Source organism: Jaculus jaculus, chromosome 5, assembly GCF_020740685.1.
Source record: "Jaculus jaculus isolate mJacJac1 chromosome 5, mJacJac1.mat.Y.cur, whole genome shotgun sequence".
Taxonomy (NCBI): Eukaryota; Metazoa; Chordata; class Mammalia; order Rodentia; family Dipodidae; genus Jaculus; species Jaculus jaculus.
In genome coordinates, this window is record NC_059106.1 from 61,597,482 (window position 1) to 61,623,453 (window position 25,972).

The 25,972-nt window shown below is 48.7% G+C and overlaps 1 protein-coding gene across 6 annotated transcripts in view; it reads left to right on the forward strand.

The window, feature by feature from the left end:
• The window catches only part of LOC101605199 (delta-type opioid receptor), a 307,172-nt gene that overhangs the window by 71,408 nt on the left and 209,792 nt on the right, over positions 1-25,972 (forward strand). The window contains exon 1 of one of the 6 annotated variants that reach the window (XM_045149498.1): positions 9,022-9,125. The exons of the other annotated variants lie outside the window; for them this stretch is intronic. The gene's annotated coding sequence lies outside the window, so the exon portion shown is untranslated. Of the gene's footprint in view, positions 1-9,021; positions 9,126-25,972 lie in introns of those variants that run through there. 6 annotated transcript variants of the gene reach the window in all.

A 25,972-nucleotide genomic window follows, 5' to 3' on the forward strand; every position in this document is an offset into this window, starting at 1 on the left:
ACCCCGTGCTTCAGCGGCAAGTGTTGTTAGAGGCTGAGCCCTCTCCCCAGTCCTTCCCTCCCTCTCCCTCTCCCTCCCTTCTTCTTCCTCTCTCTCTCTCGCCCCCCCTCCCTCTCTCTCTCTCTCTCTCTCTCTCTCTTTTGTTTGAGTCCAGGGTCTCATGTAACCCAAGCTCATCTTGAACTTGTAGCTGAGGAAAACCTTGAACTTCTGATCTTCCTGCTTCCACCTCCCAAATGCTGAGATTTGTAGTCTCATGAGTTATCATTCTCAGCTGCATTCCTTTTGGGGTGGAGGGATGGAGGACAGGGGCTCACTATATAGCCTAGGCTGGCCTCAACCTCAAGCAAAGCTTCTTGAGTGTGAGGATTACAAGTATATGCATTTTCTCTCTCTCTTTCTTCTTTCCTTCCACTCTCCCTCCCTCCTTCCTTCTTCCCTTCCTCCCTCCCTTCCTTCTTAAAGAGAGAGAGGAAGAAAGAGGCACATAGAGAATGGGTGCACCAGAGCCTCCAGACACTGCAAACAAACTCCAGACTCTTGAGCCACCCTGTCCATTTGGCTTTATATGAGTACTGAGGAATTTAACTCAGATCCTTAGGTTTTGCAGGCAATCACCTTAACTGCTGAGCCATCTCTCTAGCCCTGCATTCTTTTTCTTAAAGAAGCTACTTATCCCACAATTTGGGAGCTGCATAACGGGTCTCTCTACTCTCTATCTCCCTCTCCTTTTCTCTGTTGTTCCGATGATATCAAGCCCAGTTGATAGTGAATGGCCAACCACATGCTCCACCACTGAGCTACAAGCCATGAAGGGCACTGAGAAGAGTTGAGGGACCCGATAAGGGACTTGCTCGGGGTCTCATAGCAAGTGTGAACTGGGGATCCCCATGTAGGACAGTCCCATCTGAAAGACCCTCTGCCACCGCAGCCCGTGGCTCCACACTGACCGGGTTTGCTCAAAGCCTCGGGGTTTCTGGGGCTGAGATGTGGCACCCCGCATCTTGGGCCGCAGAACCGCTCAGCTCCGCGCCTCTGCGCTCGCGGCTGCGTGGCCGCCAGGCGGCAGCAGACACCGCCTTTCCCTGTCCCGGCCTTGCGCGGGAACCCCAGCCACCCCCAAACAGCTCCTGCCGGCCCTCCAGCCCCGGAGTAGTTTAAGTCTGGACGTTCCTGGTTGTGTGTTGGTCGCCACACGAATTTCACGTTATTTTACTCATCCATAAAACAGGGCATCTCGCCCGGGTGTGATGGCTCACATCTATAATCCCAACTTTCGGGAAGTTGAGGTTAGAGCTGGAGGCCAGCCTGGGTTACAGAGTGAGTTCCAGGTTAGCCTGGATTAAAGTGAGACAGAGAGAGAGAGAGAGGGAGAGGGAGAGGGAGAGGGAGGGGGAGAATGAGAATAAGGGGAAAAGACATCTCATCATGGGAACAGGTGGGCCAAGCTCCTGACAGTTGTATATACCATTGACTGGAAACCCCTACTGTTTCAACAGGAGCTTTAAAGATGACATCCCCTGGGAATGCGTTCTCCTGGCAGGAGTGGCTCCTGCCTCCCATTGCAGCACACCCAGTTACTCTTGTAAAGTGAGGCCTTTCAGAGCTCTTCACTGTAGGCTGGTGATACCCTGAGTGCCCCTGTTATGAGGCCTTTCTGGGTCACTCTGGTTTTTCTCCCTTCCTGTCAACTACTACCTGTCCCTTGTAGGGGCTCTGCAGCTTCCTGCCCACCTCGATGCCATCCTGAGGATCTGTCCCACTCTTCCAGTGCATATTCTTGGGGAAGGAGTTACTGACTCACTGCTCACTACCAAGTCGCCCTCTTCCCTCTCTTCCCCCAGTAACTACTTCAAAGACCTCCTAGCCGTACCAAATCTGTCCCTCTGTGTCTGAGCCTGACGCTTGAGACAGTCTACAGTTTGGTCTCATAATTAATTTGTGTGTGTGTGTGTGTGTGTGTGTGTGTATGTCAGAGAGAGAGAAAGAGAGAGTATATTTGCACATGTGTGTATCTACGTGTGGAGGCTAGTGGTTGACATTAAGTGTCTTCCTTCCTCAATGGCTTTCCGCTTTATCTATTGAGACAGGGTCCCTCACTTGAACCCACAGCTCACTGATTTGGCTAGTCTTCCTAGCCAGCTTGCCTCAGCGATCCTCTGTCTCTGCCTCCCCAGTGTTGGGTTTAGAGGCATTTACATGGGTTCTGGGGATCCAAACCCCAGTCTATGGCACTTTATGCACTGAGTCATCCCCCCAGCCTTGATTTACTCCTTGCTTCAAATATACAACATATGCTTTGTTCCCAAAAAAATACACCTTCACTCTCTTGCTTCCAAGTCTCTGCTCTGTGCATCCACCTGGAATGTCTTTCCCCATTTCCATGCGGTAAAGTCACCCTTCAAAGTCTAGCTGGAAGGCGTCTCGTCCAGACCAGCTTTCCTCTTTGGGATCTGAATATGCGATTTGTCCAGGGCCCTCCTCACAGGAGCTGTGAACCACACAAATCACAGTAGGGGTGTGCCTTTCCTATGGGGAGCAGCTCACAGCACAAATGCACAGGCAGACAGGACGAGAGCCATTACCTCATTTGATTGATGAAGAGACAGGCTAGGAGGAAGCCAGACACTGTGTGAGTGACAAGATTCAAGCCTGCAGTTGATTCTAGTCATACTGCTGTCCTCCTCTTCTTCTCCCCCATGCCTTTGGTTGAGTCCCTGTTCCTCCCTTGGACTGAGTGGGATATTGTTCAACATTTCTATGTATGGTCTTTGTTTTCTTTTCCTTTAAAAAAATATTTTTTATTTTTTAGAGAAGGGGGGAGAGAGAGAATGGGCACATTAGGGGCATTCAGCCACAGTGAATGAACTCCAGATGTGTGCGTACCCTTGTGCGCATGTGTAAAACATTGCATACTTGCATCACTTCTGCATCTGGCTTACATGGGATCTAGAGATTCAAACAAGCATTCCTAGCCTTCACAGGCAGGCACCTTAACCATTAAGCCATCTCTCCAGCCCTTCTTTTCTTTTTTGAAGCAGAGTCTCACTCTAGCTTACACTAACCCAGAATTCACTCTGTAGCCCAGGCTGGCATCTAACTCTTTTTTTTTTTTTTTTTTTTTTTTTTTTTTTTTTTTTTTTAATTTTTATTAACATTTTCCATGATTATAAAATATATCCCATGGTAATTCCCTCCCTCCCCACCCCCACACTTTCCCGTTTGAAATTCCATTCTCAATCATATTACCTCCCCATTACAATCATTGTAATTACATATATACAATATCAACCTATTAAGTATCCTCCTCCCTTCCTTTCTCCACCCTTTATGTCTCCTTTTCAACTTACTGGCCTCTGCTACTAAGTATTTTCATTCTCACACAGAAGCCCAGTCATCTGTAGCTAGGATCCCCATATGAGGGAGAACATGTGGCGCTTGGCTTTCTGGGCCTGGGTTACCTGACTTAGTATAATACTTTCCAGGTCCATCCATTTTTCTGCAAATTTCATAACTTCATTTTTCTTTACCGCTGAGTAGAACTCCATTGTATAAATGTACCACATCTTCATTATCCACTCATCTGTTGAGGGACATCTAGGCTGGTTCCATTTCCCAGCTATTATAAATTGAGCAGCAATAAACATGGTTGAGCATGTACTTCTAAGGAAATGAGATGAATCCTTTGGATATATGCCTAGGAGTGCTATAGCTGGGTCATATGGCATCTAACTCTTAAGTTCTAGTGTTATAGGCATACACCACCACACCTCGTGGATTTCTTTCTTTCTTCAAGGTAGGGTCTCCCTTTAGCTCAGGCTGACCTGGAATTCACCAGTTAGTCCCAGGCTGCTCTCAAACTCACAGCAGTCCTCCTGCCTCTGCCTCCTGGTGTTGGGATTAAAGCTGGGGGCCACCACGCCCAGTCTTCATTCATTCATTTCGAGACAGGGTGTCACTAACTTGTTCATGCTGGCCTTGAAGATCTAGGCTCAAGCCATCTTCTTAAAGTGCTGGGACACAGGTCCAGGGCACTGAACTCATCTTTTTTTTGAGTGGGTGAGGGGTTAACTTCTGTTTGTTTTTAAGTGTTAACATTATTTTTCTTTCTTTCTTGGTATGTGTGTATAGTATCTGTGGTGGTGGTGGTGGTGGTGTGTGTGTATGTGTGGTATGTGGATGTGGTATGCACAACTGCAAAGGGCAGAAAACATTAGAGGCTGTCTTCCTCTATCACTCACCCATCTGTTGTCTTCAGACGAAGTCTCTCACTGAACCTGGAGTCATCATTTTTTGGTTTCAGTGGCTGACCACTGAGCCCCAGTGATTTTCTAATCTCTACTCACCACAAGTCTGGGGTTACCCATATGTATGGCCACACTCAGCTATTTACATGGATGCTGGGAATCGAACTCCAGCAGTCTCAAGCAAGTGCCCTTCCCTGCTGAGCCATCTCCTATGTGTATGATCACATCTAAACCAGGCTAGCCTTAACTTCACATGTAGCTAAGAATGATATTGAACTGATCCTCCTGCTTCAGTCTACCAAATTCTGGGATAACAAGCATGTGCCACAATGACTGGCATTTTTGGTTTATTTATTTATTTATGAAAGAGACAGGGAGAAAGAGGCAGACAGAAAGAGAGTGAGTATAGGTGCACCAGGGCCTTTTGTCACTGCAGATGCATGTGCCACTTTGGGAATCTGGCTTTACATGGGTACTTAAGAATCAAACCAGGGGGCTGGAGAGATGGCTTAGCAGTTAAGCGCTTGCCTGTGAAGCCTAAGGACCCCGGTTCGAGGCTCGGTTCCCCAAGTCCCACGTTAGCTAGATGCACAAGGGGCACATGCGTCTGGAGTTCGTTTGCAGAGGCTGGAAGCCCTGGCACGCCCATTCTCTCTCTCTCTCCCTCTATCTGTCTTTCTCTCTGTATCTGTCGCTCTCAAATAAATAAATAAATTAATTAATTTTTTAAAAAAGAATCAAACCAGGGCTGTTAGACTCTACAAGCAAGTGCCTTTAACTACTGAGTCATCTCTCCAGCCCTTGGTTAACTTTAAAATAATATTTTATTCGTATTTATTTATTTGACAGAGAAAGGGGAGGGGAGAGAAAGAGGAGAGAGAATAGGTGCTTCAGCCTGCAAATGAACTCCAGATGCATGCGCCCCCTTGTGCATTTGGCTAATGTGGGTCCTGGGGAATTGAACTTGGGACCTTTGGTTTTGTAGGCAAATGTCTTAACTGCTAAGCCATCCCTCCAGCCCTGGGTTAACTTTTTGTTGTTGTTTTGTTTTGTTTTTCGAGGTAGGATCTCACTACTTGCTCTCAGGCTGACCTGGAATTCACTATGTGGTCTCAGGCTGGCCTCGAGCTCTTGGTGATCCTCCTACCTCTGCTTCCCAAGTGCTGGGATTAAAGGCGTGCGCCAACATGCCTGGCATGGGTTAACCTTTAACAAAGTGCTTGATGGAGGTTGGGATTGTGGCTGAGGTGGAAAGTGTTTGCCTGGCATGCATGAGGCCCTGGGTTCAATCCTCAGCAGTACATAAACTGGGTGTGGTGGCACACGCCTGAAATCTTAGCACTTGGGAGGTGGAGGCAAGAGGAATAGAAGTTTAAGGTCACCCTTGGCTACATAGTGAGCTTGGGCTACATGAGACCCTGTCTCAAAAAAAAAAAAAAAATTATAAAAAAAGTACTTAATGAAATCCTGTTGAAGAAACAGATGTTTCCATATATGTACACCCACATGTCACCATCTTCCTCCCCCATGTCTGTTCCCTGTCCCCTTTATCACCCAGCTCAAGCCACTTGAAGCTGGTGACAGCACCCAGGCTCTGGCAGGATAAGGAGTCAGTGGAGGCCCAGACCTTCTCAAGGTGGAGGGCAGCAGACACAAACAGGTTCCCTCTCCTGTTCACCAAGCTTATCAGTTGCCCACAGGCCCCAGCAGCCTGAATGCTCAGCCTGGGCGTGGGGGAGAAAACTGTCCCTGCCTGCCACCTTCCCACTTCTATTACTTTAGAACTATGTGACCTTGTGTCATCACTTCAGTTCCCTTGAGCCTCCAACATTTTTGGCTGGAAGACGTCAATGAGATAAAATGAGCAGATGCACATAAAATAATAGTGGCCACTGAACGTCAGCTATCTCCTCCTGCCAGGGAACTGGACTCAAGGTAGTGACAGTATCCCCCGCCCCACCTCCACAAAGTGATTGATAACAAAATGTCCACACAGTTTCTCAATATGAAGCACACACAGGTGTCTGGCCAGAAAGGCTCTCGGGGCAGGGCAGAGCTCCCTGAGTCCTCATAGCCTGGAGGAGGGGACCTATTTATAGGGCGCATAGAAAACATGAAACCCTTCTACACAAACATGGGTTCGCTCTCATAGGTGCACCAAACACAGACAGAAGACATATAGAAGACTACAAATACATTCTCAAATGTACTATCCAGGCACAAACTCAGAAACACTTCAGCATAGCGCGCACACACACACACTTATCAGGCTAGGACAGACATGGGCACTGCTGAGTCACCCACAGGCAGCTCAGCCCAGCAGAGCTGGAGCCACGTGCTCCACAGGGAGGGGCGGGGCCTGTGACTGCTCTTTAGAATAACCCTGTCCACCCCAGTGCTGGGGATTTCCTCTTCTCAGTCCTTGAAGTCAGGGATGGCTGGTGGTAGGCTGAGGAGACCTTGTTTGCAGGGACCAAATGAAATAGTTCACAACCTGCTGTCTCTTGGGTGTCTGAATACAATGTGTGAACAATTCAAAACAATGCTAGATCCATTATTGAGTATTTGCATATGTATTTTCACATGCTCTCATTTAATCATCATGACAATTCTACATAAGGTTGGTACTATTATTTATTTTTATTTTTATTTTGGCTTTTCCAGGTAAGGTCTCATTCTAATCCAGGATTCAATTCAAATTCAATATGTAGTCTCAGGCTGGCCTCGAACTCGTGGCTATCCTCCTCCCTCTGCCTCCCGAGTGCTGAATTAAAGGCATGTGTCACCATATATGGCTGTTTAGTACTATTTTTAATCCTATTTTACCCCATAGGAGAAGAGACTTAGGCAAAGGTATCACACTTAGGTAAGCACAGAGCACTGCCTCCAAGTCCTTAGCTCTTAATATCTGGCTTGTATTGCCCTGTGAATAGGTATGCATTGAAGGCAAGAGAGAGGCTTCAAACTGCTTGGAGCCTGAGTGTGTGTGTGTGTGTGTGTGTGTGTGTGTGTGTGTGTGTGTGTGTTTGAGCCAGGTTTCCCTGTGTGGTTTACACAACCAGGACTAAAGGGGTTTCATGTATGTAGATTTCTGGTTAAAAGATTTGAGGCTTCTCCATGACAACACACCCCAGACCTACATACTCAGATCAGCCCTCCTCTGTTTATTTATGTGTCCTTGTAGGCAGTGACCAAAGTTCTGAAGTCTAAAGTAGGACAGGACTCAAAAGGCCTCAGTGAGTTTGGGGGACAAAAAAACAATTTTGGGGGGGGTGTGGTAAGGTCTCACTCTAGCCCAGGCTAACCTGGAATTCACTATGTAGTCCCAGGGTGGCCTTGAACTCACGGTGATCCTTCTACCTCTATATCTCAAGTACTGGGATTAAAGGCATGCACCACTATGCCCAGCTCAAATTTTGTCGTTTTTAAAAATTCATTTATGTACTGAAACAACAATAACATCATATAGTTATAATAAATGCTTACTCTTATTAGAGGCTCACCCTGGGACAGGCTGTGCTCTCAGCACATGACCCTTGAGGGAAATGCTTTTGTTGATTGATGTTACAGAGGGAAGAAAGTGGCTTGGAGAGTTAGTTGGTTTCTCAAAGAGATGTAGAGTAAGTGAAATCATTGGGGACAGGCTGAGGGCACATTTCAGAGCCCATCTACTAGGAAGATCACTAAAGTCATAGGAATTTGTTTGCCCTCAGCTGGCATCAGTTTCCCCATATTTTTAAAGAAGAGACAGCTGTCCAGGGCTCTCTGGTACTGATTGCTTTTTCTATGACTTTATGATCCTGTGATTCCTCTACTCGGAATAGGGATTATGGTTGTCCTCTGTAGGGGAAATCCTAAGGCAGATTTGGCCTTAATCTCATGAAGAGCTTTTGAAGTCTGGGGATGGTTTAGGATAAAAATCCACATGGAGAGATGGTAAGCTTCCCAACATTGGTACTATGTGAGCAAGAGCAGGTCTGAAATGAGATGGAAGGGAAGGGTCTCAGGCCAGTGACCACATAAATTCTTTCTAGGTCTGACTTGGATGGACCACCAGGAGAATCATCTAGAAGAGGGGCAAAATGGCATGGTGGCACATGCCCTTAATCCCAGCACTTGGGAGGCAGATGTAGGAGGATCACGGTGAGTTCTAGGCCTACCTGAGACTATATAGTGAATTCCAGGTCAGCCTAGGCTAGAGAGAGACCCTATCTAAAAAAAAAAAAAAAAGTCACAAGAGAAGCCTGAGCCCACGTTTACCAAATGTCTTCCTGGGTGCCAGGCCTGTGATTATCAGTAATTCTCAAGAAAACGTGGAAAGACTTATAGTGGAGGAAATTCAGATTCAGAGAAGTGGCTAGTTCAAGGTCACACAAGACCTAGTGGTGTGACGGGTAACCCAAGTGAGCCTCGTCAAGGTCACTTCCCTAGAACCCCTCTGACTAACCCTATTCCAACCTAGTACCCATAGGGCTAGCACCACGTGGCAAATTGCTTCATACTTTCGCCGTATGACGTCAGCGGCCGCCCCAGCCAATCCAGGAACTTTCATGCCCTCTCCTCCTCTGACCCCCGGGGTGTCGCTCAGGCGCAGCGGGGGGCTAGGCGGGCCCGCCAGGCCTCACCTGCAGCCCCCGCCCCTTCCCGGTTGCGACACTGGAGCTCCTCCGCCGGGTCCCCCGCAGATTGGCAGCTGTCTGCACCAATCAGAGGGCCTCCTGGGACGAGGGCGGGGCCTGGCGTCAGAGTTGCTCTGTCAGTGCAGGTGGAGGGCCCCGGCGGGGCAAAGTGGCCGGAACCTCTTAAAGGGCGAGAGCGGCCGCCAGCGAGGACGCGGCCCGGCCCGGCCCGGCCAGCTCCCTGCCCTGTGCAGCCCAGGTGAGCCTGGACCGCCTGGTGGGGGGGGGGGCAGGGTGACCCCCGGTCCCTGGGAGGAAGGGTCAAGGTGAGGGACTGATGAGCTCGCTCCCGAGGGTCCAGGCCGTCCCGGGAGGGGCGAGGCCGGGAGGTCCAGGGGTCCAGTGGACCTGGCTCCGGAGGTCCTGGGTTGCAGGGTTGAACTTGAGATCCACAGGGGGTCTGGGCGTCTCAAAGTTCGGGGAGGCTCTGGCGTCCAGGAGCTCGGGCCCGGAACTAGACTCGGGTGTCCCCAGGCGAGTCCCCGAGGAGCGCCGCAGCCCCAGCCCGGCCGCCCCGCCGCCGCAGAGGGAGAGACCCCCCGCCCCGAGCCCCGCGCCGGCCCTTACGTAATTGAGTTTGCGGACCCAGAGACCCGCGAGCGCGGGCGCCCGCTCTGTCCGCCAGGGTGGCCCTCGCGTCGCCGCGCTGCCCCACGCACTCCCTCCCAGGCTGCGTGGAAACCTCGGGGGACTTCCCTCTGCCTCTGGTCCCCCGCCTCTGGTCGGGATCAGGCTTCTTTCTGCTCGCTCTAGTCCCCAGCCTTCCCGATCCTCATCTCTAGTCTCCCTGCGTGCGACCACCTCTCCGTCCTGCCCCAAGAGTAGGGTCACCCTCCACCTGCACTATCCTGCAGGCCCCACCTCTTGGGGGTAGCACTCGGACCCTTCCTGTCCTGCAAGTTGGAGGCGGGGACTTGTCCTGAAGGACCTCAGCCTGAGCTTGCCCAGAAGGGATAGGGGAGGACTCTCCCTGGAGAATTGGATGGGTTATTCCAGGTCCCTGAGAAGGATTTCCTGCAAGTGACCCCTCCTCTGCCCTCGGAGCCTTCTCCCGAAGGCGGAGGCTTGGTTGGGGCTGGAGTTTAGGGCAGCTGGAGGTCCTTGGGAGAGCTTCCTGGGTGCCATATCAGGGTCAGGTCCTCAACTATTGAAGGGAAGAGAGAGGGGCCAGAGCACTGGCATAGGGCACCCCCTTCCCCTACAGCAAGCTCCTGTTTTCCACCCCAATTCCAGTCCTGGGGGATGGATGTTGTCCAGAAGCTGGTGTGGGAGGAGCCCATAGGGGAAGGACAGGGAGTCTTTTGCATGGTGATGAGGGACGTGGAAATATATAAGAGATAGACATCAGGTGTAAGGAGCACCTTACTGGGGTCACTCTGCCATCCAGGCCCTCCCCAGGGTCAGAGAGACAGATGACAACTCAGAAATAACTTCTGCAGCAAACAGCCTGTGGTGCCTGCTGCTACTGGGTACAGACAAAATAAAAGTGTTAGAGCAGCTGTGAGGTGGGAATTATTAACTCTGACTAGAAATGGGGGAAGGGAGTCCGCAGAAGGAGGTGCAAGATTGGGGCAGAAAGGGAACCGAAAACTAGGGAACAGAGAGGGAGATATCAGTGCTCTGTAGGTTTTGCATGCAGTAGAACCGGGTTTGAGTCCTAGCCCTGCCACATCCCAGCTATGTGACCTTGCATGAGTCACTTCACCCCTCAGTCAGTAATCTGGACCTTCCAGGCATTAGCAGAATCAAAGGAAGCACTAAGTTTGCAGGGAACAGACTGGTAGCAGGAGTGAGAACAGGCCAGTTAGGGGTGTTTTGAGGTGGGAAGGGAATGGGGAAGCCCGAGGAAACTCTGTGCATATAAGAGAATCAGGCAGTGTCTCCAGGTTTCAGCAACATGCTGGTGGTGTGGCTGGATGTGTGGGTGGCACTCAGTGAGGCCAGGAGGGCCCACGCCCAGCAGTCTCCTGATCCACCCGTTCCTACACTGTCTAGACCAGGCTGGCTTCCCTTGGTAGGCCTCAGATGTCGAGACTCCCAGGCTTTCCCACCCGCTGATGGTGGGGTCCTGGAAGGGCAGGGAAAGCACCCTCTCTGCAGAGTGGACCCTGGCCAGGAGCCTGGCTGGCTGGCCTGGCAGGAACATCCCAGCCCAGCTGGGAAGATGCTGACGCTGTGGAGGCCCAGAGAGCTCTGTGGGCTGGAGCCAGGCCCAGCTGATAGGACCTGGGCTGCAGGGTGAAATAGAGGTTGGGGACAGGGAGTAGGAGCGGAAGTACAAGGAGAGTCCTTGAGGGGATCCTGAGGGTGAGAGCAGGAAACATTATTTTGTTTTTCCCTAAGCCTCCCAAGCACCTACTGTGTGCCATATCCAGCTTTGCCAGCCACAGACTGAAGAGCATACTCAGGAAGGGCTCACTCCCAGGTCATAGTGGTTAAGATCTGTCGGGTTTGTAAGTGGGTCAGTTCAATGGGAGGGTATGTGTGAGGGGTGGTGGTGGTGATGTTCAGAATTTCTCCAGAGCCTAAGAATCTGATGTGTGCAGGCTGGAGAGATGGCTTAGCAGTTAAGGCGCTTGCTAAAGACCAAGGTTCAGTTCTCCAGGTCCCACATAAGCCAGATGCACAAGGTGGTACATGCCTCTGGAGTTCATTTGCAGTGGCTAGAGGCCCTGGCACACCCATTCTCTTGTTCCCTCTCTCTGTCTCTAATAAAAAAAAAAAAAAGAATCTGACATTTGCCACAGGGGGGCAGAGTTCTATCCCTTCATAGTCTGTGGATTCTTTTTTCTTTTCTTGGGTTTCAGTTCCTCTCTCTGAAGTGGAGAGGGGAGATGAGCCTGGAGTCTCTATGGGTCTTTTGGTTCCCATTTACTGTTGCCTGAGGACCTGCTGGAGGAAGCTCAGAGCTCTGGGATGTTCATGCTGGGGAGCTAGCGACAGACTGGGGCTGAAGGTAGAGGATTTGTGCAAATTATCCACCACCAGTTTATCCAGAGGGACAGACCTTTCCAACTACTGTCCGGGTACAAGAGCTGGGCACTGAAAGGTAATCTTAGGTTATGGTGCTCACTTTGGACCTCAGTTTTCCCATCTGTAAAATGTGACTTTAATTGACTTGTAAACTATGCTTAGTGGCAGAGGTCAGCCACAGGGTAAAGGGGCAGAGCAGGGGTCACAGTGCCAGTGACTAAGCCTGTAGAGGAAGAGCTTAGTGTTGGGAACAGCTTGGATCCTGGCGTGGCTGTTTGGTGATGAAAAATTTCAGATGAAGGAGTTCCAAGGCTTGTCTGAGCTATGCAGTTAGTGCTACTAAGGGAAAACACATCGGAAAAACTGGAGATCAAACCCCAGGTAGATGAGAATGGGATTCTTGGCTTGACCTCTTCACTAGGCTTGTAGATGTGAAATGATGCCCCCCCCATCCAAGGGCATGCAGAGGAGTCCCTTCACCCCATTGTCCTTGTCTGTAAAATGGGCACAGGAACAACTTCACCTATGTCTGTAACCTGAGTTATTGTGAAGGTCAAAGACAAAACATTCGTAGAGCCAAGCCCAAAGCTGCAATTCTGGTGTATTTGTGGGGAGGATACACTTCTGACAAGCCCTTTGCTGCAGCGCTTCATGGTGGGGATGTGCTGGAAAACGCCCTAAGATCAACATGGCATTGACAGAGGAGTTACTGTGCCCAGGCTTTGTGCTCAGATTTCTCCTTTCATTTTCTCATTTGGTCCCAATAGCAGCATTGTCAACTTACCCACGCTAGGTCCCTCCAAAAACCCCTGCCCACAAGCCCCTGTAATTACAGTAGCCACACATTATGAACAGCTTACTGCATAGCAAGCATTGTTCCCAATGTTTTACACATATGAACTCATATAATTCTCACACCAACGTGGCAAAGGGGACATGAATAACCACCCCCCACGTAAGTAAATGAGGCATGGAGAAGTTATGAAATAGCCCAGTAGCACAAATGGTAAAGCCATAAGTGATGGAGGCAGGATTTGAACCCCAGGTGCTCACGTGTCCTCCCTGATGTACTCATAATTGTCATTCAGTAATTATTCACGTGACTGCCCCTGCACTGCACTGTAGGTTCCTCAGGGCAGGGACCCTGTCTGTGTTCACACTGTACCCAGCAGTGCATGGGGCTGGGCTCTGGGAAGCCTGATGAGCCCAGGGTGGATTACCAGATGATTGCTGACTCAGTGGTGTCTGGCCAGCAGGGTCCCAGAGGTGGGGGCTGGGAAGCTCCCTCCTGCTCAGGCTCTAAAGAGTTCATTTGTTGTTTGTGTTGGGTGTCTCACTTCTGTCCTTTGCTTCCATGTGCCGCTGCGGTGATGGCTCCTCGGCTTCTCCCTGACTGTCTGTGTGACCACGATGGCTGCTTCTGGGTGAGTACTGCTTTGACTTACTGACTCCCACGAGTGCAATTGTGATGCTTGTCCTGCGGCACCGAGGTCACTGGGAGGTGTGAGGAGAGAGGCCCCAGGGTAGGGGCAGAAGTACAGAGAAAAGACAATCTATGAAGTTAGGATCATAACTGGGCTAATATTCTTTCCTTATACTGGACACAATGGGTAGTGATTTTTTTGGGTGATATGATCCAAAGGTCTTTGGATCCTTATTCTGCCACTTACAGATGGATTTCACATCTATAAAATAAGAATATTAATACCTTCCAGACATCAGTTGTATTTATTCCTTTCCTCAGGCCCAAGAAGGTAGGGATTTTTGTTCATTTGTCTCCAGCATCAAGGATAGAATGACACATAGTAGCTTCTCAGTGGGTATTTCTCAGTGAATTTCTCAAAGACATGTGTTAAGGCACCCAGTCATGGGCTTTGTGATAGGTTAAATGGCCGGTGGACATACAGTGCCTACTATCACAGTGGCTTAGGAAACCTAAGACCCCATCTGCTCCCAGGTTGTGAATTTCATGCAGGCTGTGAACGTGACCTCTAAGAGGTCCTCTGAACTGAGTGAGGCAGAGCGAGGGATCTAGGCAAGTGGACCTTTTGGGAGGGAGCGGCAGAGCCTTTTGCCTTCTGGTGACAGGGCAGCTGGGAAGGTTTGAGCTGAAATGGGCAGGTGTGTGAGGAGGAACTCTGTTTTCCCAGCACTGCCATAGTGTGACCTTGAACAAGTGGTGAACTTCTCTGAATCTTAAAGGTCTTGTCTGTGACATACATATGGTGCTTTTCTTATGGGGGGCGGGGGTGAAGCCTAGCATGGGCCTTCTCAATACTTTACAACTCTAGGGTTGTAAAGATGTCCCTCTTGGGACAAAGCAGATCTGGGAGGGTACTGCTTGGGACAGGTGAATTGCAGTCTAGTCTAACAGGTCCAAAAGGCACCTTAAGGTAGAAGGAGGAAGGTGGCTCTATGGCTTCTTCTAGACCTGGGCTTGTTCTGGAAGGGACTAAGGGAAATGCTTTTTTTGGTTTGTTTGTTTTCTTTTTCAAGGTAGGGTCTTGTTCTAGCCCAGATTGAGCTGGAATTCACTCTGTAATCTCTGGGTGGCCTCGAACTCACAGCGATCTTCTTACCTCCGCCTCCCAAACGCTGGGATTAAAGGTGTGCGCCACCACACCCAGCCGGATTCTTTTGGCTGTCTGCTCCCAGTTTCAACCTTCCACTCAGCTGTGACTAGAATCCACAGGGGAGGAGCCCCTGGATTCCCAGCAGACTGGAAATATGGGCTGGGCTTTGCCTGAGGTGAATGTGGCTGAGTGGAGGTTCCAGCTGGGCCACTCTTACTAGGTGACTTGGCTCAGTCACCCTTTTCTGCCTTGGTTGCCCCAGCTGTGAAATAGGATTAATAAAAAAACATTTCCCTTAGAGAATTATTTAACTAGAACACCACAAATTGGCATTACTGGCCATGACTGTTCAGCTACTGGAAGGGCCCTGGAGAGGTGTGTCCCTCTAGTCCTAGGGGTCCTGAAAAGCTCATCACTGTGTGTGTTGTTTCCAGTTAGCATGTTTCCTGTACACTAGGCTGATGGCTGTCTACTGTTTTAGGCACATTATCTCAAGTCTTCCTCTCTGAGTTAGACATTATTATTCCCATTTGTAGATGAAGGACTTGGCACTGGATAAGTGGAGTTACCCAGAATTATCCAGTTATTAGCAAGAGAGCTAGGGCTCAGACCCAAGTCTGCTGACCCCAAGGCCTAAATTCTTAGTGTAAAACTCTCTTATCTCCTGCAAGGAAGTGGGGGTGGGAGCTACTAGGGCATTTGCTGGATGAGTAAGTTCTCTCTCTCTCTCTCTTACACACACACACACACACACACACACACACACACACTCCTCTCCCATCCAGGCCCTGGTGTGTTCTTTTTTTGAGGGGGCGTAGGGTCTTGCTCTAGCTCAGGCTGACCTGGAATTCTCTAGGTAGTCTCAGGATGGCTTTGAAGTCACTGCGATCTTCCTACCTCTACTTCCCAAGTGCTGGGATTAAAGGCATGTGCCACCACGCCTGGCTGGTGTTTTCTAAAGAAGAGAGAAAAGAAAGCAGGAGGAGACTGAGCAGCACAGTGGCTGCAGGTCAGACAGACCTGGCTTTGAACCCAGCATTGACTGCTTACAGTTGTGTAACTTTAGGCAATATACTTAGCTTCTTGGAGCCTCAGTTTCCTTATCTGTAAAATGAGGATAATAAAAGAACCTCTCTCCCTCTTTGGGTTTTTGTGAGGATGAGATAATAAGGCACATGGTGAGAACCCAATAAATGGCAGTAATGACTATTGTTATTATTACAATTACAGGTATCACTCTAGGGTTGTAAAGATGTCCCTCTTGGGACAAAGCAGATCTGGGAGGGTACTGCTTGGGACAGGTGAATTGCAGTCTAGTCTAACAGGTCCAAAAGGCACCTTAAGGTAGAAGGAGGAAGGTGGCTCTATGGAAATAAGACTGTACCTCCCTTCCCTAGCTATCTGCACTGGGGTGCCCTCTCTGTGCCAGAACCTGTACTGGCATGGAGCCAGAGATGAATCTGTATAGGTTCTGTTCCCCTGCTCTCTGGGAGCTGAATCTAACTGGGAAGATCAGGAAACCACCAATGCCACCTTTGATACACTGACGACTGAGTAGGTAGCAGAAACCAGGAGAAAGGCCATTCCTCATGGGAGGAAGTATGTATACCAGGGTACAGAGCCAGGGCCAACACCCGGGTAAAAGCCCCTGGAGAGACAGGCTCAGGAGACCCAAGGACAGTGGGGAGCCCTTGGATATTAAGCAGGGAGGGCAGGGGCAGAGCCAGCTGTCCAGGGCAGGAATGCTGAGCCATTAGGCCTGGAACCGTGCTGTGGAGCAGTAGCGGATGCAAGATCTGTGTAGGAGGTGGAGCTGCAAGGACATGATGATGACCTGTGATGGGCAAGCAAGAAAGAAAAGAATTGATGGACTGGAGAGATGAGAACTCTCTGAGGTGGGGGACTGGCAGGGGCTGTGTTCCTGGCCAGTTAGTGTCAACAAATATCAAGTGGTCTTTTGATTTACCCTCCTTTACCTTGTCTTTTTTTGTACGTGTGTGTAATTGGTGCATGTGTATACAGATATACATGTCCCGTGTGCATATGTGTAGTGACATGAGAATATGGTGTGTCTTTCTCTATAGCCCATCTGTGTGTCTCCTTGAGGAGTCTTTTACTGAACCTGTAACTGTTTTCAGTCAGGACTGGGGTTACAGGTATCCATGGATGTTCAGGTGTTTATGTGGGTGCCAGGGTTAAACTCAGGACAAATCAGGTTCTCTCAGACTCTTGTACTTGTGTGACAAACACTCTTACATGCTGAGCCATCTTTCTAGCCCCCTTGCTGTTTTGCATTGTGTGTGTGTAAGTGTGGGCATGTACATGTGTATGTGGAGGTCAGAGACAATATCAAGTGTTGGTGATCTTGCAACTTGTTGGAGGCAAGGTTTCTTGTTAATTGTGGCTTATGCCAGGCTAGCTGGTCTATGAGCTTCCTGGGATTCCCCTATCCCCACTCGCCATCTTACTGTAGAAGTACTAGGATTGCAGATGCTTGCTCTACCATATTCAGTTTTATGTGAGTTCTGAGGATCTGAACTCAGGCTCTTATACTCACATGGCAAATGTTTTATCCACTGAGCCATTTCTTCTGCTCCTTCCTTATCTTGAGTGAGGACACAAAAACCTTGTTTTGCCTGCTTCAAAGATTCAGTGATAAGAGACATCAAATCTTTATTGAGAATAGGCTTGGGCTTGATTCTGGGGGCACAGAGATGACCCCACAAATTCCTGTCTGTCATGTACACAGTGAGTCTAGGGTGGCAGGTGGGTAACTCCTTTTAGGTGTCAGGAGAAAAGGGAGCAGAGTTCTCTAGGTGGCTATGGTGGGGACAACCTTTTAGGTACAGGGAATAGCATGTGTAAAGGCTTGAGCCTAATAGATGCTCAGGGTGGACAGTCACCCAGTGTAAATGGAGCAGATGGGCAAGGCAGTGATGGGGATGAGGCTGGCCAGGAGAGTGGGGCTAACCATGTGAGACTTTGGAGATGGCCACTAGCTCCCCTCTTCTTCTTGAACTCCTATTCTCTAAGACTACCAGGGTCTTTCTCACCCTTTTTCTCCCCCATTTCTCTGCCTTTCCCCATTTTCATCTCCCATCCAGTGAGTCTCCCGGGCAGACTCAGTGGCTCCCTGAGAGAAGTCAGCAGCTTGGGTTCCCTGCCAGCTCGGCCATCGACAAGCTGTGTGGCCTTCGGACACTTACTTGAGTTTCTACCTCAGGGAAATGGGGACAGCAGGTCTCTCTCAGAGGGAAGGGTGCTGCCTCAGTGTGAGGTGAGCCCTGCAGACTGCCTGGTCTTGTTTACATGGATGTGTACCCACAAACAGGAGCTCTCATGAGATCATCTCTGGACTCCTCCACCTCCTTGTCCCCACCCACTGCTTCCCCTTGCTCTCTTGGCAGCCAGATCTGGCCACAAAGGAAGGAAAAGATTAAGAAACAAGCTGAAGTCTCCAAAGGGGTCATTGGACCACTGCCAAACTGGCTCCCCTCCTGCCCCTTACCCCTCTTGGCCTTGGGCCCAAGTACTCTTAGTCCTGAGGTCTAGCACCCTGTGTCCCCTACCCTAGAGGACCCTCCCTGGCTGGAGGCCAAAGCCAGCAGTAGTCAGGAAACAGGGACAAACATTTGGGATATTTGTAGCTTGGTCCCCCACCAAGCTGATAATCAGGCCCCTTTTTTCTTTTTTCTGGGGGTAGTGTAGTCCATGTTGACCTGGAACTCCTACACAGCCTTAGCCCAGGCTGGTCTTGAACTCACAGCGATCCTCCTACCTCTGCCTTCTCAGTACTGGGATTAAAGGTGTGAGCTTTTCTTGGGAGGCCCTTTTACCTTTTCTCAATTTTTTTTTATTGACAACTTCCATGATTATAAACAATATCCCATGGTAATGCCCTCCCTCCCCCCACTTCCCTCTTTGAAACTCCATCATATCCCCACCCCCTCTCAATCAGTCTCTCTCTTATTTTGATGTCATGATCTTTTCCTCCTATTATGATGGTCTTGTGTAGGTAGTGACAAGCACTATGAGATCATGGATATCCAGGCCATTTTGTGTCTGGGGGGAGCATGTTGTAAGGAGTCCTACCCTTCCTTTGGCTCTTACATTCTTTCCGCCACCTCTTCTGCAATAGACCCTGAGCCTTGGAAGGTGGATAGAGATATTGCAGTGCTAAGCACTCCTGTCACTTCTTTCCAGCACCATGGCGCCTTCTGGGTCATCCCAAGGTCACTTCCATCTGAAAAGAGAAGGTTCTCTACCAAAAGTGAGAGTAGCATTAATATAAGGGTATGAACATTAACAGAAGTGCTTACTGGGCAGTTTGATGAGCATAATATATACATTTAGCCAGACAGCAGCAGATGTTACACCCCTAGGGCTCATGACTACCCCTGTTTTAAGTTTTCAGTATTGGGGATGTATTCATTCCCCCCCCCCCATGGAGCGGGCCTGCAGTCCAACTAGAGGGCAGTTGCTTTCCAACATGATAGACATGCCACTATTGCACCCGTTGGTTCATTTGGCCTCGCTGGCCAATTATAAGACTTGTAGTGTCACTGTTGAGTATCTTCACTGGTGATTTCTCTTTCTCCCATTGAACTGCATGTAGAATGGCTTCTTCCAGCTTTCTGTCAGCTGGTCTACATGGAGGAGGTTATCAGCTCAGTTCCAGCAGGATTTCTCAGTGGCCTTGCAGCCCAAGTATGTGGAGTCTTCAGCAATAGGGTCTTGCCATTTATTCCTGGTGGGAAGCCAAAGGGAGGTCCTTTTTTGTAGTGCTGGGGAGAAGAGCAGGTATGGTGCACCATATCTTTGGAGGCTGTGGCCATCACAAGACTGGATCCCCCAGCTTCCAGGGTCATACAGAGTGGCTAGCCACCATGTCTGTCTCTGTGCAATAGTGGGATCCTCCAAATAGCATGGTGACCAGTGGTGCAAGGCCACTTGGGGAATCTGGGTCTCTGAACTCTTCTCTGTCACTGGAATGGGTGTGTATAGGTGTTCTGGTTCTGGCTTTATCTCTCAGTTTTCTCTGCTGGAGGATGGGGCTGATTTTGCTCTGAGGACTGGCAGTCAGGAGGATAAAGCGCCGTAAAGTGACTTCTGAGAGTGGGTTGCTACTGACACTGCCTCCCTAACTGCTGTGCCTGACTATGTAACCCAGTCTGGCCTTGAACTCGTGGCAGTCTTCCTGCCTCAGCCTCTGAGAGCTAAGGTTATGGGATGAATTGCCTGCCTAGCAAATTGCTGTCTCTTAAGAAACTTCCCAGTCTGGGGACTTGGAATTTGACATGGCAGCAGCGGCTCCTTTTCTCCTTTTCTTTCCTATCCCCACCCCCCTTTACTCCTTTTCCTCCTCCTTCTTGCACTCTCTTTTTGTTTGTTGAGGAAAGGTCTCACTCTAGCCCAGGCTGACCTGGAATTCACTAGGTAGTCTCAGGTTGGTTTCGAACTCACAGTGATCCTCTAACTTCTACCTGCCTCCTAAGTGCTGGGATTAAAGGCATGCACCACCATGTGCAGCTTCTTTTTATTTTTTATTTTTATTTTTTTTTGAGGTAGGGTCTCACTCTAGCTCAGGCTGACCTGGAATTCACTGTAGTCTCAGGGTGGCCTCAAACTCACAGCCATCCCCCTACCTCTGCCTCTCGGCTTTCTTTTTATTTTATTTATTTATTAATTATTATTATTATTGGTCTCTTTTGGTGTTTGTTTGTTTTTTTGGTTTTTTGAGGTAGGGTCTCACTCTAGCCCAGGCTGACCTGGAATTCACTGTAGTCTCAGGGTGGCCTTGAACTCACAGCGATCCTCCTACTCCTGCCTCTTGAGTGCTGGGATTAAAAGCGTGCACCAACAAGCCCAGCTCTTTTTATTTTTTATAGAGAGGATCTTGCTATATACCCTTGACTGGCCTGGCACTCGCTATATAGACCAGGCTAGCCTTGAAGTTGCAGCAGTGTTCATGCCTTGACCTCCTGATAGCTATGATTACAGGGTGTGCCACCACATCCAACTGATACGGTTTCTTATTGAACAAACAGAACCTGATAGACTGGTTTTAAAGCCAGCCACTCAGTATCTTTTTCCTCCTCCAGTTGGCTGGGACACACTAGACTTACTCAAAATGTTTTCCCTTTTGCAGTCTCTGATTGGACACCACTGCACGTACATTTTTTGGAAAGGAACTATAGGCTTCTGCAGAGGCTAGAAAATAGGCTTAAAAGAGAAAACCTAGTCTATGGCCCAAAATGGAGCAGGTTGGAAGTAATACTGACCCTGGTCCACTATCAGACCTTAGGAAGGTCACTGTGCTCCCTGAGTCTGTTTTCTGATTTGTAAATGGAGAAGAAGCCAGGCATGGTGGTGCACGCCTTTAATCCCAGCACTCGGGAGGCAGAGGTAGGAGGATCGCTGTGAGTTCGAGGCCACCCTGAGACTCCATAGTGAATTCTAGGTCAGCCTGGGCTAGAGTGAGACCCTACCTTGAAAAACAAAAAAAAAAAAAAAAAAAAAAAGGAGATGAACTGGTGTCTGAGGTTTCTGCTACATGCTAGGCAGGAGTGGGGGAGATGGCAGGCCTCAGTTCAAGTCCCAGCCTACTACTCACCAGCATGCAGACTCCACATTGTGCCACCTCACTGTGCCTCTCAGTGTCCTCACTTGCCAAGTGGGAAAGCTAGTACTACCTTCTCACAGGATAGCTTCAGGGTGGCATTATTAACTCATGTGAAGTATTAATCCAGAGCTGACACACTGGGATTATTACTGTGGCTATTCTATGGCCAGTAGAGGCCAGAAGGAGGGACCTGTCAGAAAACAGTTCATTGAGAAATTCAGGGCACATCCCCTCAACAGCATTTATTCAGTCCTTCATCCAATTCATACTGAGGATTTCCAGAAATGGGGCAGAGAGGGGAGAGGCATAAGCTTAAGTCAGACAGACGTGCCCACTCTAGCAGTGTGATGCTCTCTAGAGGAGAGCATTTAAATCTCTTGCTCCTCGTTCAATAAGGAAAACAGCAAAATGTTACTACCTCCATTCTCATCCTAAGCTTAAGTCTCAACACACAGTCAGTGATTAGTCTGCCTGCCTTCTCCTCAGCTCTGTTCATGGGTGGATGTATTATCTCAGGCAGGCATGCTTGCATCCTTTGGGTGGAACTTGCTGGCCCTTTGGTGGAGCACTCTACCTTCTATAAATTCCTTCTGGGCTTAGTGTCTAACCTCCTGGGATTTTGGGTTAATTTTTTTTTGTTGTTGTTGTTTTGGTTCTTAGAAAGGCCTTTTCTGACTATCCTATTTAAAACTCAAACACCATTCTTTTTCTTGAGGACTCCCAATCTCCTTCCTTGTTTATTTTTCTCTATAGCAGTTATCATTCTGACATGCTACCTTTTAAAATTATTTTTGTTTATGTTTATTTATTTATTTGAAGGTGACAGAGAAAGAGGCAGATAGACAGAGAGAGAGAGAGAGAGAGAGAGAGAGAGAGAGAGAGAGAGAGATTGGGCACGCCAGGGCCTCCAGTCACCGCAAACGAACTCCAGACATGTGTGCCCCCCTGTGCATCTGGCTAACGTGGGACCTGGGAATCGAGCCTTGAACCAGGGTCCTTAGGCTTCACAGGCAAGCGCTTAAACACTAAGCCATCTCTCCAGCCCTGACATGCTTGCTACCTTTTATTGGTTATCAGTTCCCCCTCATACAAGCTTGGAGATGGTGGTGGTTTTTGTCTCATGTAGTGTTACACCCTTGTGCCTGGAGAGTGTATATGGCACATAATAGGTACTTCATAAGTATTTGTGGTGAAGTGATGACATTCAATGAAATTTCCTTTCCTCTCTGGGTTTAGCACTGTGCTAGGTGCATAGTAGATTCTCAATAAATAACCACATGAGCATGTTGATGAATTGTAAGGAGAAAGCGAATGCTCATCACCCTCTCCATGGCCTGATAATACTTTTTGCTGGGTCAACTGACATTTTCTGCCAGGGCATCAGTTTCAGTTGGAGTGCCCAGAATCTTTTTGTTCCAGAGCCTGAGCTATGCAGAAATTCTAGTTGGGGCTGTTTGACTGTTGGGCCCCACAATGGTTATTATGTCATTACTGGTAATTAGCACTTATAGGCTGAGCACTAGGGGGGAGCTTTCTGTTTTTCAGCAGAAATCACAGCCCAGAGCAGTGCTAGCCAGTGGGTACCCAGTTTCCAGCTCTGAGCCCAAGACTTAGGGAGATGAAGCTAGGGGCTCGTGGATCACCACCAGCTCAGCTACAGTCTTCCTGGACAGTGTTCTGCAAAGTTTCTTCCTCACACCCTCTGTCCTCCAGACCTGGCCTGGTTGTAGTCAGGGTCCTGATTCTCATGAACATTCAGAGGATAGGTACATTTTCAGATGCTCAAGACTCAGCTATTATAGGTGGAGAAAATGACTTTGGGTTTAAGACTAGGACCCTGGTGCTGGGATGTAGCTAAGCAGTAATGTAGACCACCTGCCTAGCATGGACAATGCCCTGAGTTCAATCGCTAGCACTGTAAAAAAAAAAAAAAAAAAAAAAAGATTAAGAGCCTGGGTTTTTCTTAGCTGTTGACTTGCTGAGTAACCTTGGGCACATCAGTACTTCCTGCTGGGCCTCGGCTGTCTCATCTGTCAAACCGAGATAAGTGTGGGCCGCCTTTCTTCACTGGGTCATAGCCACAGGATAGTGTAGTGGGCAAGGGACTGGGTTCTGCAGTTAGACATTAGCCATATTCTTTCCTAGCTGGGGAGTGTTGGGGTAATTACTTCTCCTCTCTGATATCAGTTCCCAAAGCTAGAAAATGTGGTGAAGATATTTGTATCTTCTCCATAGAGCTGTTGAAAGGTTTACTAAGAGAACGAGGGTGAAGTACCTCAGTATGTCATCCTTACTAGGATTGTTACAGAGACCCTCGTGGGAATAATTAGCAGTAGGACCAGGCTGATGGGTTTGAATGCCAGCTCTGACACTTCCTAGCCGAGTGGTCTTGGGCAAGTTTCCCACGTCTCTGAATTCTGCTTTCTTGTCTGTAAAAGGGGAGTTCCAGTAATACCTTCTTCAGCAGGCTGTTGTGGAGGGTTAGTGACACAGCACATATAAAGCAGATGGCACTGAGGTTGACACATCATCCCACCTTATAGATAAGGAAGGGCAGGAGGTGATGTGCCTGAACTCATACAGCATGTCAGTGGTGAAGCTTTGCTTTGAACCCAGGCCCCCTTGCCTCAGAACCTCACAATCTCTCCTCCTCGCCTCAGAACCCCACAGTGTCTTCCTGCCATTGCTCATCTGTGAGCTGATGCTGGAGACTGTTACTGTGGTGCACAGGCTCATCTCACTCCTGCTGGCCTCCCCAGGCCTGTAAGGAGGGGCTTGATGGAAATCCTCTTTTCCAGGGAGGCTTGCACCTCGACTGGAGGAATCTTCCTGTGTGGTTGATAGCAGATTTAAAAGTTCTGCACAGAAAAAAATAAAGTCCTACTCAGGTAAAGCCATGGTGGTATAATCCTAGTACTCAGGAGGCTGAGGCACGGGATCAGAGCTTGAGACTAGCCTCGGCTACTTAGTGAGACCCTGTTAAAAAGAAGGGGGGGAGCTGGAGAGATGGCTCAACAATTAAGGCACTTGCCAGAAAAGCCTAAGACCCAGGTTCAATTCCCCAGTACCTATGTAAAGCCAGATGCATAGTGGCACATGTGTTTGGAATTTGTTTGCAGCTGTTGGAGGTCCTGGTGTGCCCATTCTCTGTCTCACTGTGATCCTCCTACCTCTGCCTCCCAAATGCTGGGATTAAAGGTGTGCGCCACTATATCTGGCTCTGTCTCTCTTCTCTTTATCTGTCTCTGCTTATAACTATATATTTTTTATTTTTTGAGGTAGGGTCTTGATCTAGCCCAGGATAACCTGGAATTTACTATGTAGTCTCAGGGTGGACTTGAACTCACAGTGATTCTCCTACCACTGCTGGGATTAAAGGCATACATCACCATGCCTGTATTTTAAAATGTTTTTTAAAGTTTTTTTTTTTCTTTTTTTGAAATAGGGTTTTACTCTAGTCCAGGCTGACCTGGAATTCACTATGTATTTTCAGGGTGGCCTTGAACTCATGGTGAACCTCCTACCTCTGCCTCCTGAGTGCTGGGATTAAAGGCATGCGCCACCTTGCCTGGCAAGTTTTTAAAAAAATATTTATTTGAGAGAGAGAAAGAAAGAAGGCAGAGAGAAAGAGAGAGAGAGAGAATGGGTGCACCAGAACCTCTAGCCACTGTAAACTTCAGATGCATGTACCACCTTATGCATCTGGCTTATGTGGGTACTTACTGGGGAATTAAACGTAGTGCCTTAGCCTTTGCAGGCAAGTGCCATAACCGCTAAGCCATCTCTCCAGCCCTATGTGGTTTTTTTTTTTTTTTTTGGTTTTTCAAGGTAGGGTCTCACTCTGGGTCATCAGGCTGACCTGGAATTAATTCACTATGTAGTCTCAGGGTGGCCTCAAACTTACCGCGATCCTCCTATCTCTGCCTCCCGAGTGCTGGGATTAAAGGTGTGTGCCACCATGACCGGCTCTCCAGCCCTATTTTTTTAAGATTTATTTTTATTTATTTATTAAAGTCAGAGAGAGGGAGAGAGAGAGGGAGAGAGGGAGAGAATGAGCGCTCCAGGGCCTCTAGCCACTGCAAATAAACTCTGGACTCATTCGCCACCGTTGTACATCTTGCTTACATGGGACCTGAGAATCGAACCTGGGTCCTTAGGCTTCATAGGCATGTGCCTTAACTGCTAAGCCTTCTCTCCAGCCCTAAATTTTTTTTTTTTTTTTCGAGGTAGGGTCTTGCGCTAGCCCAGGCTGACCTGGAATTCACTATGGAGTCTCAGGGTGTCCTCGAACTCACTGCAATCTTTCTACCTCTGCCTCCTGAGTGATGGGATTAAAGGTGTGCACCACCACGCCCAGCTCCTAAAACGTTTTTAAAGGAACTTTTGCTTGGTATGGTGGTGCTTTAGCCATCTAATGTATTTTCTTCTTCTTGTTTTTGGGGCTGGGGAGTGAATGCAGTTCTGTATACATGCTAGGCACATACTCTAACCACTGAGCTACATCTCCAGCCCAATTCTACTTTGTTTTGCATGTGTATGTGTGTGTGGTGTGAATGTTCATAGGTGTGTGTGAGCCAGAGGTCAGTGTCTGGCGTATTCCTCAGTCGCTCCCCAATATATATTTAATACATTATATATAATTATGTTGTTGTTGTTTGTTTAGTTTTTTTTTCAAGGTAGGGTCTCACTGTAGTCCAGGTTGACCTGGAATCTACTATGTAGTCTCATGATGGCCTTGAACTCATGGTGATCCTCTTATCTCTGTCTCCCGAGTGTTGGTATTAAAGGCATGCACCACCTATATTTTTAATTGTGTGTGTGTGTGTATGTCATCATGTTGATGGGGGAGACATGTGCATGCCTTGGTGTGTGTGTGTG